Source organism: Pinus tabuliformis, chromosome 3_2, assembly GCF_031772625.1.
Source record: "Pinus tabuliformis cultivar Carrire ecotype Pingquan chromosome 3_2, CPIR1, whole genome shotgun sequence".
Lineage (NCBI taxonomy): Eukaryota > Viridiplantae > Streptophyta > Pinopsida > Pinales > Pinaceae > Pinus > Pinus tabuliformis.
In genome coordinates, this window is record NC_142302.1 from 624,692,325 (window position 1) to 624,705,592 (window position 13,268).

General features: G+C 40.4%; 1 pseudogene; it reads right to left on the minus strand.

The window, feature by feature from the left end:
* Positions 1 to 6,036: 6,036 nt before the first annotated feature.
* Positions 6,037 to 9,022, minus strand: LOC149182178 (pentatricopeptide repeat-containing protein At2g03880, mitochondrial pseudogene; annotated as a pseudogene).
* Positions 9,023 to 13,268: the final 4,246 nt, after the last annotated feature.

The following is a 13,268-nucleotide window of genomic DNA, read 5'->3' on the forward strand; positions in this document are numbered from 1 at the left end:
CACCTTGGTTTCTCAAGATTTTTTCGTTCTCATCTCCCCACCTTGTCATTTGAGTTTATGCATCACTAACTTGAGTGTCTCATCTTAAAGGCTCTCTTGTGACTCTCATTTATCTCCAAATCACTATTGAATGAGACCCTCACTTAGAAATCGTTGCATCTACTTCAAAATCTATAATAGATTTCCCTACTCCCTCCATGGCCTTTCCATCATCCAAAACCTTGTCCTTCATCTAGACCAATTTACTTCCACTACATTAACCTTCCTTCTGGACAAGCTTCACTTTCTTTATGTTGCTCAATCATAGGAGAAACCTTCCCAATGGATGAGAGGTACCATCCTTTCTTCTCCTTTCACATGTAGGTCTTCCCTCACTGGGAAATTATCTCACTCTTTAGATATATCTCTTCATGAGATATGCTGCCTTATTTCTATAATGGTGTGCCATCATTATGATTGTCTCCATGTTAACCATCTTGCCTTAAGTGTTCCATCACATTGAATAATGCTTGTAATGATGTTCCCTTACTTTGATCGCCCCATTGTTTTTTATCTTGCCTTTTGTGTTCCTATCATATTAGATAGAGTTTCTCTCAACCAATATATATTGGAAGTTCTAGTGTCCAATGGTTGGGTCTCAATGACCAAGGCATTGGGATCCAATGTTCTTAGGAGGCAAAGAAAACATTGTTATATTTGTTATGTTAAATTTATAGGGCTAGTTATCAAGGTTATCCCTAGTTCACCATATGTAGAAAAGAAGCATGCCATGTGATCAAAATTTTGGGTTCAAAGATAATGTCAAACTAAAGAGAGTGTTAGAAACTTATGGTAAGACTTTTTGTCAATGGATCACTAGAGCTTATGTCTCTAGGGTGAAATCTTCATACAAATTGAGGAGATCTATAACAAAAATATCATGAATGCTTGAATATGGAGGTAGATCAAAGATTAAAATATTTTCACCATTGTTCTTAATAATGTTGTAGAGACCATACCACAAAGGCTTAACCATGCGATAAGAATTTAGATCGCATGATTTTCTTTATTAAAGATAAGCCAAACTTTATCACCAACTTTGAATTACTTGTCCTCCTCAATCCAAGAACTATTTTTTTCTGTTCTTTCATATTCTTGAAGACATCAAAGGTTATACCCTAGAGTAATGAAGGTTTATTTAAAAGGTTTGGGCTTTATCTTCATTCTAGGCTTGAAAGTTGTAAAAAAGGTAAAGGACCAAAGTTACCAGTTCATAAAGCCCAAGGTACTAAAAAGCAATAAAAATGTTAAAAGAGAAAGTGAAAAGAGTTTACAACTCCATTCTTTGCATGTTCAATATAGGCAGGCCTCAAATCCTACATGGAAGGAGAATATTAATTAAAAATTCTAAGGACTTGGATTAGGATATGTTTCTTACTCTACTAGATAATTAATTTGAGGGTGTCAGACATTTAGAGTAACAAATGGACTCAAAAATTTTCCCCAAGCTTTCAACCACTACAAGTGGTTACTCTGTTGATTTGTTGCTCACCAAAGGTGTAGATGAAGGATTAATTTGAGGGTGTCAAACATTTAAATCATATTAATCCATGTAGATTTTCCTTGAAATTTTGCAACTGTTTGAATGAACGAACTGAAACTAGGTTCAATTCACCAAGACACAAAATTTCTCTACTTTGAATTTGTAGTGGAATAGAAACAAAAATAAAAACATAGTCACATGATAACAATAACATAATAGTTCTTTTTCTGGGAACCCAACTGGGAAAACCCTCTCCCTGCTAAAGAATTTTATTGACAAAATTTGAGCAAATAGATCTCTTTACAAGGAAAATTGTTTCCATAGAAAAAACTCATTGTTCTTCTGCTTACACTAAGCTTTGAAACTCCCTGCAAGAAACCTTGAACCAACTCCTATTTCCTTGCATTGTTTCCCTATTTCCTAGCATATAATAGGCTCCTATTCTTTAGGAATTTACTCCTAAATCCTAGCACAAACCTACAAGGAAATTCTCTTAACAAAACTGTGTATAGGCTACTTGATGATACACTCTCCTAGCAAGAAGCTTTCCTCACACAAAACGTGCAAACAATAATTATACAAATATGTGCCTTCGTCCTCCTTTTAAGCAATTCAATCATGTTAATTCTGGCAAGTACGAATTTAGAACATAAGTGAAGTTCGACTTGGTAACTCAGTTAACTGCTTGTGTAACACGTCCTTGCTTCAATCAAGACTGAAGCTCTCCAACTCGTTCTGCTCTAAATTAGAACTCGCACTTGGAGAACCACATAATTGAGCCTCCAATCTTTGTGCATGAGTTAACTGCTCCATGAACTCGTCCATGCTAAAAGAAGAACAAATTGTGGTCTTTCTTGACTAAGGCACGAGTCAAGAAGACCTTCTTCAATATTATTTTCAACAATCCCTCTTATTGAGGAAGGGATTTTGTACAACTCCCAACTTATCTCTAGAATGGACAAAGCTGCTTCTTGCCAATGCCTTAGTCAAGATATTTGATGTCTTCTTCCCATCCTGGTCTCTCCTCCTTATCATCCTACTCTGCATCCTACTGTGGATCCTATTGTGCGACCCTCTTGCCAGTTCGCTGAGACTCAATCTGTGATCCTAGCTGAGGCTTCTCCTTGGGAGTGAGTAGCTCCTCCATCTCAGGTACTACAACCTGCTCTTGCTCTAAGGACTCTCTGAGAGCTATGGAATCCTCAAACCAAACATCCCACCTAAGAGCTATCTTCTTGAGTCTTGGTAGATAAACCCTGTATGCTTGAGTTGTCTCACTGTATCCCATGAAAATACCCTTTTCTGATGTGGGCTCCAGCTTCTTCCCACTATCTATGGACACATGGCAGTAAACTTTTGTGCCAAAGATACAGAAATGTGAAACATCAAGCTTCTTGCATGTGAAAGCCTCTTTTGGTGTAACTCGTCCAAAAGCCCTGTGTGGGCCTCTGTTCTGCAAAAACATTGCAGTGTTGCATGCCTCTTCCCACAAGAACATAGGCAGTCCCTGATCATGCAACATGGCCTTGGCCGCTCCAACAATACTGTGGTTCTTCCTCTCAGCCACCCCATTCTGCTGAGGGTTATGGGGTGTTATCAACTCTCTCCTAATTCCCTCCTTCGCACATAAATCCTTTAAGGCATTAGAGACATATTCTCTGCCATTGTCACTCTTCAATGCTTTGATCTTCTTCCCTGTCTGGTTTTCTACCAAGGCCTTATACTCCATGAACTTGGAGAAGACCTCATCCTTCTTTTTCATAAAGAATATCTAAGTTTTACGAGAATAATCATCTATGAAAGTGACATAATATATGTGTCTCATAAGAGATGGAGAAGAGAAGGACCTGCATACATCTAAATGCACCAACTCCAGAATCCCTTTGCCTCTGTTGTCTTGATCTTGAAAAGAAGTCTTGGCATACATGCCAAGTGTGCACCCTATACACACATCATGCTAATCAACACTGCATGCTAGTAATCATGTGGCTATCTACTGAAGAATCTTCAGCGTCCCATGATGCAAGTGTTCCAAGTGCATGTGTCAAAGTTCTCCAACATCTCTACTCTGCTCCCCACCTGCCTTGATGCTCAAGGTTGTGCATGTCTCAACCTGCAACCTGTAAAGGTTCTTCACCCTTACACCTATCTGCTTCACAACTCCAGAAGCTAAGTGTTTGAGGTAAGCCTTACCTCTGTTGAAGATGACATCAAATCCCTTGTCCTCAAGGGTTACTACTAAAAAAAGATTCTTCTTCATGCCTGACACATAGAGGACATCACTGAGATGGAGAGGGCTCCCAGACTCCCTCTCAAAATTGATAGTACCAACTCCCCTAGATGTGTACTTGCCATCATCTCCTAGCTCAATCTAAAATTGCATGTCCTTCTCCTTCAACTGGCTGAAATACTCCCCCCATTCCCTGTGATATGGAAAGATGCTCCAGAATCAATATACCACGTGTTGCTCCCTACTGAGCTTGCCATGCAAGCTATCAATGAGAAGTCTTTCTGGAACTGAGAAGCAAACCCATCTACCTCAGCTGATGCAACTGCATGATTCTTATTGGACCTCTTATTTTGATTAGGACACTTAGTAGCATAGTGCCCAAACTCATGGCAATGGAAGCACTTGATCTTACTCAAATCCTTCTTCTTCTTCTCACCCTTCTGACTGGACTCAGTCTTCCCTTTGCCTTTCTTGCTCTTAGCCTTGCCTGTAAGAGCAAAGTTCTCCTCATCCTTTGTCTTTGTTGATCTACCACCTTGGGTTCCTCTTCGAATCTCTTCCTAAACGCAATAAGTCCATAACCTTTCCCAACCAAGAAAATTCTCTTGGCCATTGACAACATCCTAGAAACTATACCAAGACTTATGAAGTCCTAGTAGAGCAAAACTCACAAGATCACTCTCTTGTACACTGACACCCACACCACCTAACTCATCTCAAACCTAAGTGAACTTCGAAAGATATGTGACTATGGGCTCTCCTTGTTTTATCCTGATGCTCCTTAGCTTCTCCTTGAGAGATAACTTCCTGGCATCACTGGTACCCTGAAACAGATCCAAGATGGCTTTGAACATCTCATACGTTGTCTTCTTCTCATGGAGACGAGGAATAATGCGATCTTTGACCCCCTCTAGAATAATCCTCTTTACCTTGATATCATTCTTAGTATGTTGGACCAATTGTTGGTGATCTTGACGTGGCGGTATTTTATCCTTGATAAACTCTCCCACCCCATTATCCTCCAACACTATTTTGATCCTTTCCTTCCATAAGGAGAAGTTAGATGCTCCCTCTAAACATTGATCAACTTTCAATCCTTGGTACGCCATCCTCCTTGTCCAAAGAACTGCTCTTCACAAATCTGATCTTCTTGGTGTTGGTCTTTATGTTGTTCTCTGCTCTGATACCATGTAGATTTTCCTTGAAGTTTTGCAATTGCTTGAATGAACAAACTGAAACTAGGTTCGATTCACCAAGACACAAAACTTCTCTACTTTGAATTTGCAACAGAATAGAAACATAAATAAAAACACAGTCACATGATAACAATAACACAATAGTTTTTTTCTAGTGAACCCAAGCGGGAAAACCCTCTCCCTACCGAAGAATTTTATTGACAAGATTTGAGAAAATATATCTCTTTACAAGGCAAATTGTTTCAATAGAAAAAACTCATTGTTCTCTCTGCTTACACTAAGCTTTGAAACTCCCTGCAAGAAACCCTAAACCAACTCCTATTTCGTTGCATTGTCTCCCTATTTCCTAGGGCAGAATAGGCTCCTATTCTTTAGGAATTTACTCCTAAATCCTAGCGCAAACCTGCAAGGAAATTCTCTCAACAAAACTGCGTACAGGCTGCTCCTTGATACGCTCTCCTAGCAAGAAGCTTTCCTCACATAAAACGTGCAAACAATAATGATATAAAGATGTGCCTTCGTCCTCCTTTTAAGCAATTCAATCATGCTAATTCTGGCAAGTACGAATTTAGAACACAAGTGAAGTTCGACTTGTTAACTCAGTTAACTGCTCATGTAACATGTCCTTGCTTCAATCAAGACTGAAGCTCTCCAACTCATCCTGCTATAAATTAGAACTCACACTTGGAGAACCACATAACTGAGCCTCCAATCTCTGCGCATGAGTTAACTGCTCCATGAACTAGTCCATGCTAAAAGAAGAACAGATCATGGTCTTTCTTGACTAACGCATGAGTCAAGAAGACCTTCTTCGCTACTCTTTTCAACGTTCCAATTTTAGAGTAACAAATGGACTCGAAAATTTTCCCCAAGCTTTCAACCACGACAAGTGGTTACTCTATTGAATTGTTGCCAAAAAAACACACATAGTCAGTTGAAATGCTCACCCAAGGTGTAGATGGAGGATGCTATGGACAAGAAAAACCAAGTTTTCTGTTTGAAAGATTGGACATATAGCGTGTCAGACATTTATGAAGAAAATGCAAAACATCCTTTTGCATCTTTGGGAAAATGAAATAAGCTGTGTAAATAGTATAAAATTATATGTTTACCAAAATAGCTTTGAATCAGTATATTGTGTGCCCTTCCAGGCACGAAAAGTATATCTTAGACACTGTTGTGCTTAAGATGAAAATCCATCTAAGATTCCGAATAAGAATTTTTGGATGAAGAGCTACTCCATAAGCCTTCCCAAAGTCAGGTAATTTTACCCGGTAATGAGGAACCAGATCTTCGAATCCAAGATGAAAAGCACTATCTTTGGCTTCATCAATAGGGTTGCAACCAATGGCGTTGTTGGTAGAGGTTTTCTTATAGTCCAGTCTAAAGGTATAATATATACTGCATCTCCTAATGTTACACGTTGCAAAATAAGAACAGCAGCTCATAGTCCATGGCTACCATATTTGTAATGCAAACCCACCATTATTACTATGTTTCAGTTTGCATCACCAATAATCTCCACAAGAACACTGTCCATCCTTGAAATGATGGTAGCGATGGGTATCCCTCACAACAATTTCTCGTGCAGCTATCTTGGAGATGATCTTGGTGGCAGAGTGGCAATCACCACATACTCGAAGATTCTTTACTATTCGGATGGGTGTTCCAGGGGATGTGTTGATGAGCCCAAATGCAATCGCTAGCTTCTCGCTGTGATAGCAGAGAATATCTTCTTTCTGTTCCTCCTCTAGATCATTCAGTGCATATTTTGTGTCGGGCAAATACCCTTCTTCCTTCATCTGCCCAGATAATCTCTCCAATTCTGCTAATATTTCCTGTGTCTGTGGGTGTGATCTGTCTCCTACAAGGAAAGTATACAACTGTTTATTGACTTCAATCCAACTGCATCCTGGCTTCTTTCTAACCTTCCGGTCTTTCATCAATTTTCGCACCTTTTCAATTCCATCCCACCTTCCAGCGGCTGCGTACAGGTTTGACAGCAGAACATAAGGTGTGGCATTTTTAGGCTCCAACTCAAACAAGCGTTCTGCAGCATATTCTCCGAGATCTATATTTGTATGTATTCTACAGGCAGCAAGCATAGACGCCCACACAGCAGCATCAGGTTCAATTGGCATTTTCTTGATAAAGTCTTGTGCCTCATGCAGGAGCCCAGCCCGGCCCATGAGGTCAACCATGCAGCAGTAGTGTTCCATTATAGGCGGGATATGATGATCCCGACTTATGGAATTGAAGTATCGCCAGCCATCTTCCACAAGGCCTGCGTGGCAGCACGCAGACAGAACAGCAACAAAGGTGACATGGTCTGGTTTCACACCCGAGCATTGCATTTGTTCAAAGAGTTGCAGGGCCTCATTGCCAAAACCATGCATGGCATATCCTCCAATCATTGCAGTCCATGAAACTACGTCTTGTCCAGACATTCTGTCAAACAGTTTGCGTGCATTCTCTAAACTCCCACATTTGGCGTACATGTCTACAAGCGCGTTCCCCACGAAAGCATCAACCTGCAATCCACTTCTAATAATGTCTTCGTGAATTTCCATGCCTTGTTCCAGGGCTGCCGAGTTGGCACATGCAGACAGAACACTTGCAAAAGTCTCCAAGTTTAATTTCGCTCCTGCTCGTCGCATCTGTTGAAACAACTCCAGGGCTGCTTCATAACATCCATTCTGCGCATATCCTGCAATCATTGCATTCCACGCGGCTACATTCTTTTCCGGCATTTCCTGAAACAACTTCAGCGCTTTATCAACGTGCCCATTCTGCGCATATCCCGCAATCATTGCATTCCACGCAATCACATCTCGTTCAGGCATTTCCACAAACAGATTCAGGGCTTCATCAACAAACCCATTCTGCAAATACCCTGTAATCATCGTAGTCCACGACACCACATTCCGCTCTGGCATTTTCCTGAAGAGCTTCAAGGCCTCATCCACAAGCCCACTCCTCCCATATCCTGCAATCATTGCATTCCAAGAAACCACATTCCGCTCAGGCATCTTCCGAAATAGCTCCAGCGCTTCCCCAATTCGCCCATGCTGCGCATAGCCTGCAATCATGGTAGTCCATGAGACCACATTTCGTTCAGGCATTCTCTCAAACAGCTCCTTAGCCTCCTCAACGTTCCCAATCCGTGCATACCCTGCAATCATCGTATTCCACAATACCGGATCTCGGTCATGCATTTTGTCAAAAACATCGCGTGCATTCTCAATACTCCCTCCCTTAACATACATATCCACAAGGGCACTCCCCACAAACACATTAACCTCACACCCAGTCCTCTTTACTTCTTCATGGATCTCCTTGCCATGTCTCAGCACCCTGTACCCCATGTTGGCACATGCTGATAGCGTGCCGACGAATGTAAACTCATTCGGCTGGGTTCCTTTTCGTTTCATTTCATAAAACATCGCCAGTGCCTCCTCGTTGTGGCCATGTTTGGCGTAAGCTGAAATCAGAGCAGTCCACGAAACCACATTGTGCACAGGCATTTGATCCAAAACTCTGCGAGCATCAGCCAGATTCCCACACTTGGTATACATGATTACAAGCGCGTTGCCTAAAAATGTGCTTGGCTTTAAGCCCCTGTGAATGATGTGGGCCTGGACTAGTTTTCCCTCTGGCAGAGATTTCTTGTTAATGCAAGATTTTAAGACAGAGGCATAAGTATCCGGCTCTACAGAAATAATGCCTTGGTATGTCATTTGATTCAACTTGTGCAGAGCTTCTTGCAGTCGGCCCTGCTTGGACAGTGATCTGACAATGACGTTGCCATTGCCAGTGCCATAAGGTTGGCGGTGATCTTCTTGTGCTACATGGGTTACATACTTAGGAGGGATTGGGAGAGTGGCTTCATGGTATGTTGCATGTTTAGTAAGAGTTGTCAGAGTGGCCTTGACACCTTGGAGCTCAGCTGATATCACTACTGCCTTCTTCAAATTGCCTATGGGCTGTGCCATTGCAGTTGCTATTTACCATTGTTGATGCTGTGCTCTGTTCTTCAGCTACGGTTGCTTCTTGTTCACATGGAGCATATTTAAATCAGAGTGTTGTTCACATAGAGAATATTTAAATCAACGTTATTATTTTTTAAACAAAACAAAATATTCAATTTTTCTTTAAAACGTTTTAATATTTAAATCACACTAACACTAGCTCAAGGTCGTTATTCTTTTCTTTTTCTTTTGTTGGGTGAATTCTATGGCTGTAAAAGATGCAAACTACATGAAGATAAATATGTGTCTCGTTAGTCTCTCACTAGGGAGATTTGATCATAACTAGAAAAAGCTTTTTCCTAGTAAGGAGAGTGATAACGGAAAGCAAAAAGAGACTACAAAATTCAAAATATAACTAGAGCCTCGTCTTGGGATACACTATCTAGAAATATTAGTATCATAAGACACATAACATGGAAATGAGATAGCTATGTGGATGGATCCGAATCCAAGACTACAATCTAAACTAGTTCCTTTGAGCCTTCATGAGTTATTCTCGCCACATGGGGAATGCCAAGGTGTTGCTATATTTTGTCTAATTTGTGGTCCAAGTCTCTCAGATGGTGGTGAAGGCGCTCCAATGAATGAAGGACATCCTCAAGATGCTCTTGTTAGTCCATCAATGCGTGCCCCAATAAGAATTTCATCTCCCAATAAAGGTTGATAGTTTACATGTACCGGTGGAAACGTCCCCTGGTGTGCTTTGTGTCTAGGACCCAGTCAACCCATTCTACTAAGACCTTTGTATCTGAGAGAGGGTATCTGTGCGTGGATGCTTCTCCCTCAACTCAAGCAGTTTCTTCCTGGATAGCGTTTGGAGTAAGATCCTGGTATCATCCAATGAAGCCCTCCAAACTATGATGCATGCAAGTGTGCCCCCTTTGCGTTCATTCTTGATAATAAGTTGCCCCCCTTGGAACCTGTGCCTACTAATGTGGCATTGAAGCAAGAGATAGTTGTTTGGCAACTTGGAATAAAGATTGAAGACAACGAATGAACTCTAAACCACAAGGAATCTGCCACACTAAGTATACCTCAGACTGATGACCTATTCCAGATAGGGGATGACTCAAAAAAGCTTCCATCCAGGCCCACATAGTAGAGGGTGATGCAATGATCTCCCAATACCACTTCCTTTTGACTATTAGATTCCACCATAAATTCCCCAAGAAAACCAGAATTACACTGTTGAACCAGTGGGCTAGGAATATAAATAGTTAGGTGACAAAAAGGGGTTGGGGCCACAATTATACAACCAAGTTCTAGGCATTGAAACTCCACCATGAAAACATGGATATATGTTAGGACTCCTGCATTCCCCCATGCCCTGTACCCAGATAAGTCCCAGCGAAAAATTTCTCCCTCCACCACTAAAAATACATTGACGGGTGATTTTAGGTGGGGGATAACTCAAACAAGAATTCAGATAAGTCGACACACTAGATAAAGGGATAGAAAAATTCATACATCAATCCCTCCAAATCTTCCAAAGACACCATAAAAGGGGCTTACAATAAGTCTTCACTGAGTATCGCAGAATCACCGTCCAAGTAACATCCAAAAAAAAAATTCAAATAGAGAGGAAACTATTGAGTATTATAGGCTTAAGATTACAAATGACCTTGAGGGCTTGAGACTTCACCATCAATACCAAAGTGAGAAGCCAGAAACTAGAACCTCCTCTCACCTCGAAACAACAACAACACAACCTTCTTTCCTTACGTGTTACGACCACTATCATACCTACAGTTTGGAAAGTATAATAGACAAAAGCCAAAATCGAGAAAAGACAGAATGTTACCCATAGGCTGGTGTTTTTCGAACTATGGAAAGGAAAATCCATCCCATTGTACTGGAGAACCAGTTGGACTGCTTTTGTCTCAATGCATTCGAGCCACAAACCAAGGCAATTGCACTGCCACCAAAACATAAATGTTCCACCTTTCACCTTCCTTTCCCACACGAAACTCTACAAGCAGGTGAGTGACAATCCACAAGAAAAGATATTGTGCATAGAATATGCCATGAGGGATGCCTTGTTAGTGCCCTCCTCCACAAAAGTTGTAGACTCAAGAAGCATGCGTGATGTCCACCACCTCCCCTCTTTAGAATTTTGTTTAGTCATTTGATGTCCCATTAAATGATATGGTCCTTCAAACCATTAGTGTGCATTAAAATTCTCGGGGATATGCTCCCTGTTGAAAATAGCAACAAGAAATGTTAAAAATAGAATCCATAAATTCGAATTTAATTTGTCCTTGAATTAAATTGAGAATTAAAATTGTAATTCTTTTCTCATAACAACTTGTAATAGTTAATTAAGTTTAATTAACTTAGGAATTTCGAGTTGGAAGTCTTTCTGTAGTCATGTCTATGTTCTTCCTAAGTTTTAGGGGCCCAGGATGAGTTTATTTGAGTTGTAATTAGATTAACTCCGTTTACTGAGTTATGGTCAGTTAAATTAGTTCTAATTGTTTGTGGAACTAATAGGGGACTAAAGATTCCCTCATGAGAAACTCATGCATGTTAGTTCAGAGGAAGACCCAGTTGAGACTAGAGTGCAGGGACAATGTACTATCAGTTGTATGATTTACTGAGTTGTAAATATCATGCATGCAATTAGAGAAGGACCTGTGTTTGGATTTCACAGTTTTTGAAGCATGAATTCCCTTTAAATACGAGTTATTCATACTAGGAATCGTGCAACAAAATAGGGGCTTGGAGAGCTGCAGAATAGGCTAAGGATTTGGCTTGAGCTAACTTGTGAGCTGAGAGTTGATTATACTTGTGCAGGGATTGTTCTTGTGAGAACAAGCATTGTATTCTCATCTTGGATTTCTGATTAATGCAATATAACTAGTAGGGGTTTTGATTTGTGGCTTTCCCCGGATAAATATTGTGTTATGTGCCATTGATTATCTTCCTCTTGTCGATTACTATTTTCATCAATTTTTATGGGCTTCCATTGTAAAGAGTGGAGTAGATTCTTGTCTTGTGTTTTAGGAAATTACATGAGTTGTGAATCTATAGAAAAATCTACATGGTATCGGAGCAGGATTTTTTTTGGGGCTGCAAGTTTGCAGAGCGAATTTGAAAATTTATGTACAAAATTTTTAGAAACAAATAGCATATCTAGATTTCTTGCGAAAAAATACCCAAATTCATAAAAAAATCAACCAAATCAGAGTTTGGATGAAGGAGATATCGTTGATTTAAAATAAACATTTTTTTTAGAAAATTCTGTGACGGCGGGACAGATGAAACAAATCGGTGTGCTAGCTAAGAACTTGTATGCACTTGAGGTACAAGATGCATGCCAAGCCTTGAGGAGCAAGGGAAAGGTTAGAGACTTGGTGGTTGAGAGGGAAAGTAAATTACCTCTCAACATGCAACCTCAGAAGAAGCGTCAGGAAATTGTGGAGCAACCACAATTAGAGAAGTTGAGAGGAGACCGAGTGGAGAGATCCACTCAAGCAGAGAAGAAGCAGTCTCAGACAATTGTGAAGCAACCACAATTGGAGAAGCAAAGAGGAGACCAAGTGGAGCATCCACTCATGGAGAGACCTCCAGTAGGGGGAAATTTCGAGCCAAGTGGATAGAGAGAGAACATGCATCCATACCTAAAGGTGTGAGGTGGGGTGATGTGAAGTGATAGTCCTAAGAGGGCTGAAATTGGGCAAGGTCCATTGAGAGGTTTTATCTCATGGATCATACCTTTCTACAGGAGCTCAAAATTACATAGTAGTGGGAGGAATCAGTGGAGATTGATGCAGTCAGAGATCAAAGTGGTAGAGGCTAGAGCAGTTAGATACCGAAGAGAACATAGAAGGGTTGACAACAGTGCAGAAAGGTAGAGTCAGCAGAAGCGTAGAGTTTTCAGTCGACAGAGGCAATAGTAGTGAGAGACTTTGATGACAGATGCATCATACTGATTCAGGTTAGATGTTTTTTGTTTTGTTTCTGGAGTTGTTGTAGCAACAACACTAGAGAGAAGTGTTGCAGACATAACATTCCAAAGGTTCAAGATTGGGATCAAGTTGAATTCCTTTCTTGTTGAGAGGGAGTGTTGAAAATAGCAACAAGAAATGTTAAAAATAGAATCCAGAAATTCCAATTTAATTTTTCCTTGAATTAAATTGAGAATTAAAATTGTAATTCTTTTCTCATAACAACTTGTAATAATTAACTTAATTAACTTAGGAATTTCGAGTTGGAAGTCTTTTTGTAGTCATGTATATGTTCTCCCTAAGTTTTAGGGGTCCAGGATGAGTTTATTTGAGTTGTAATTAGAT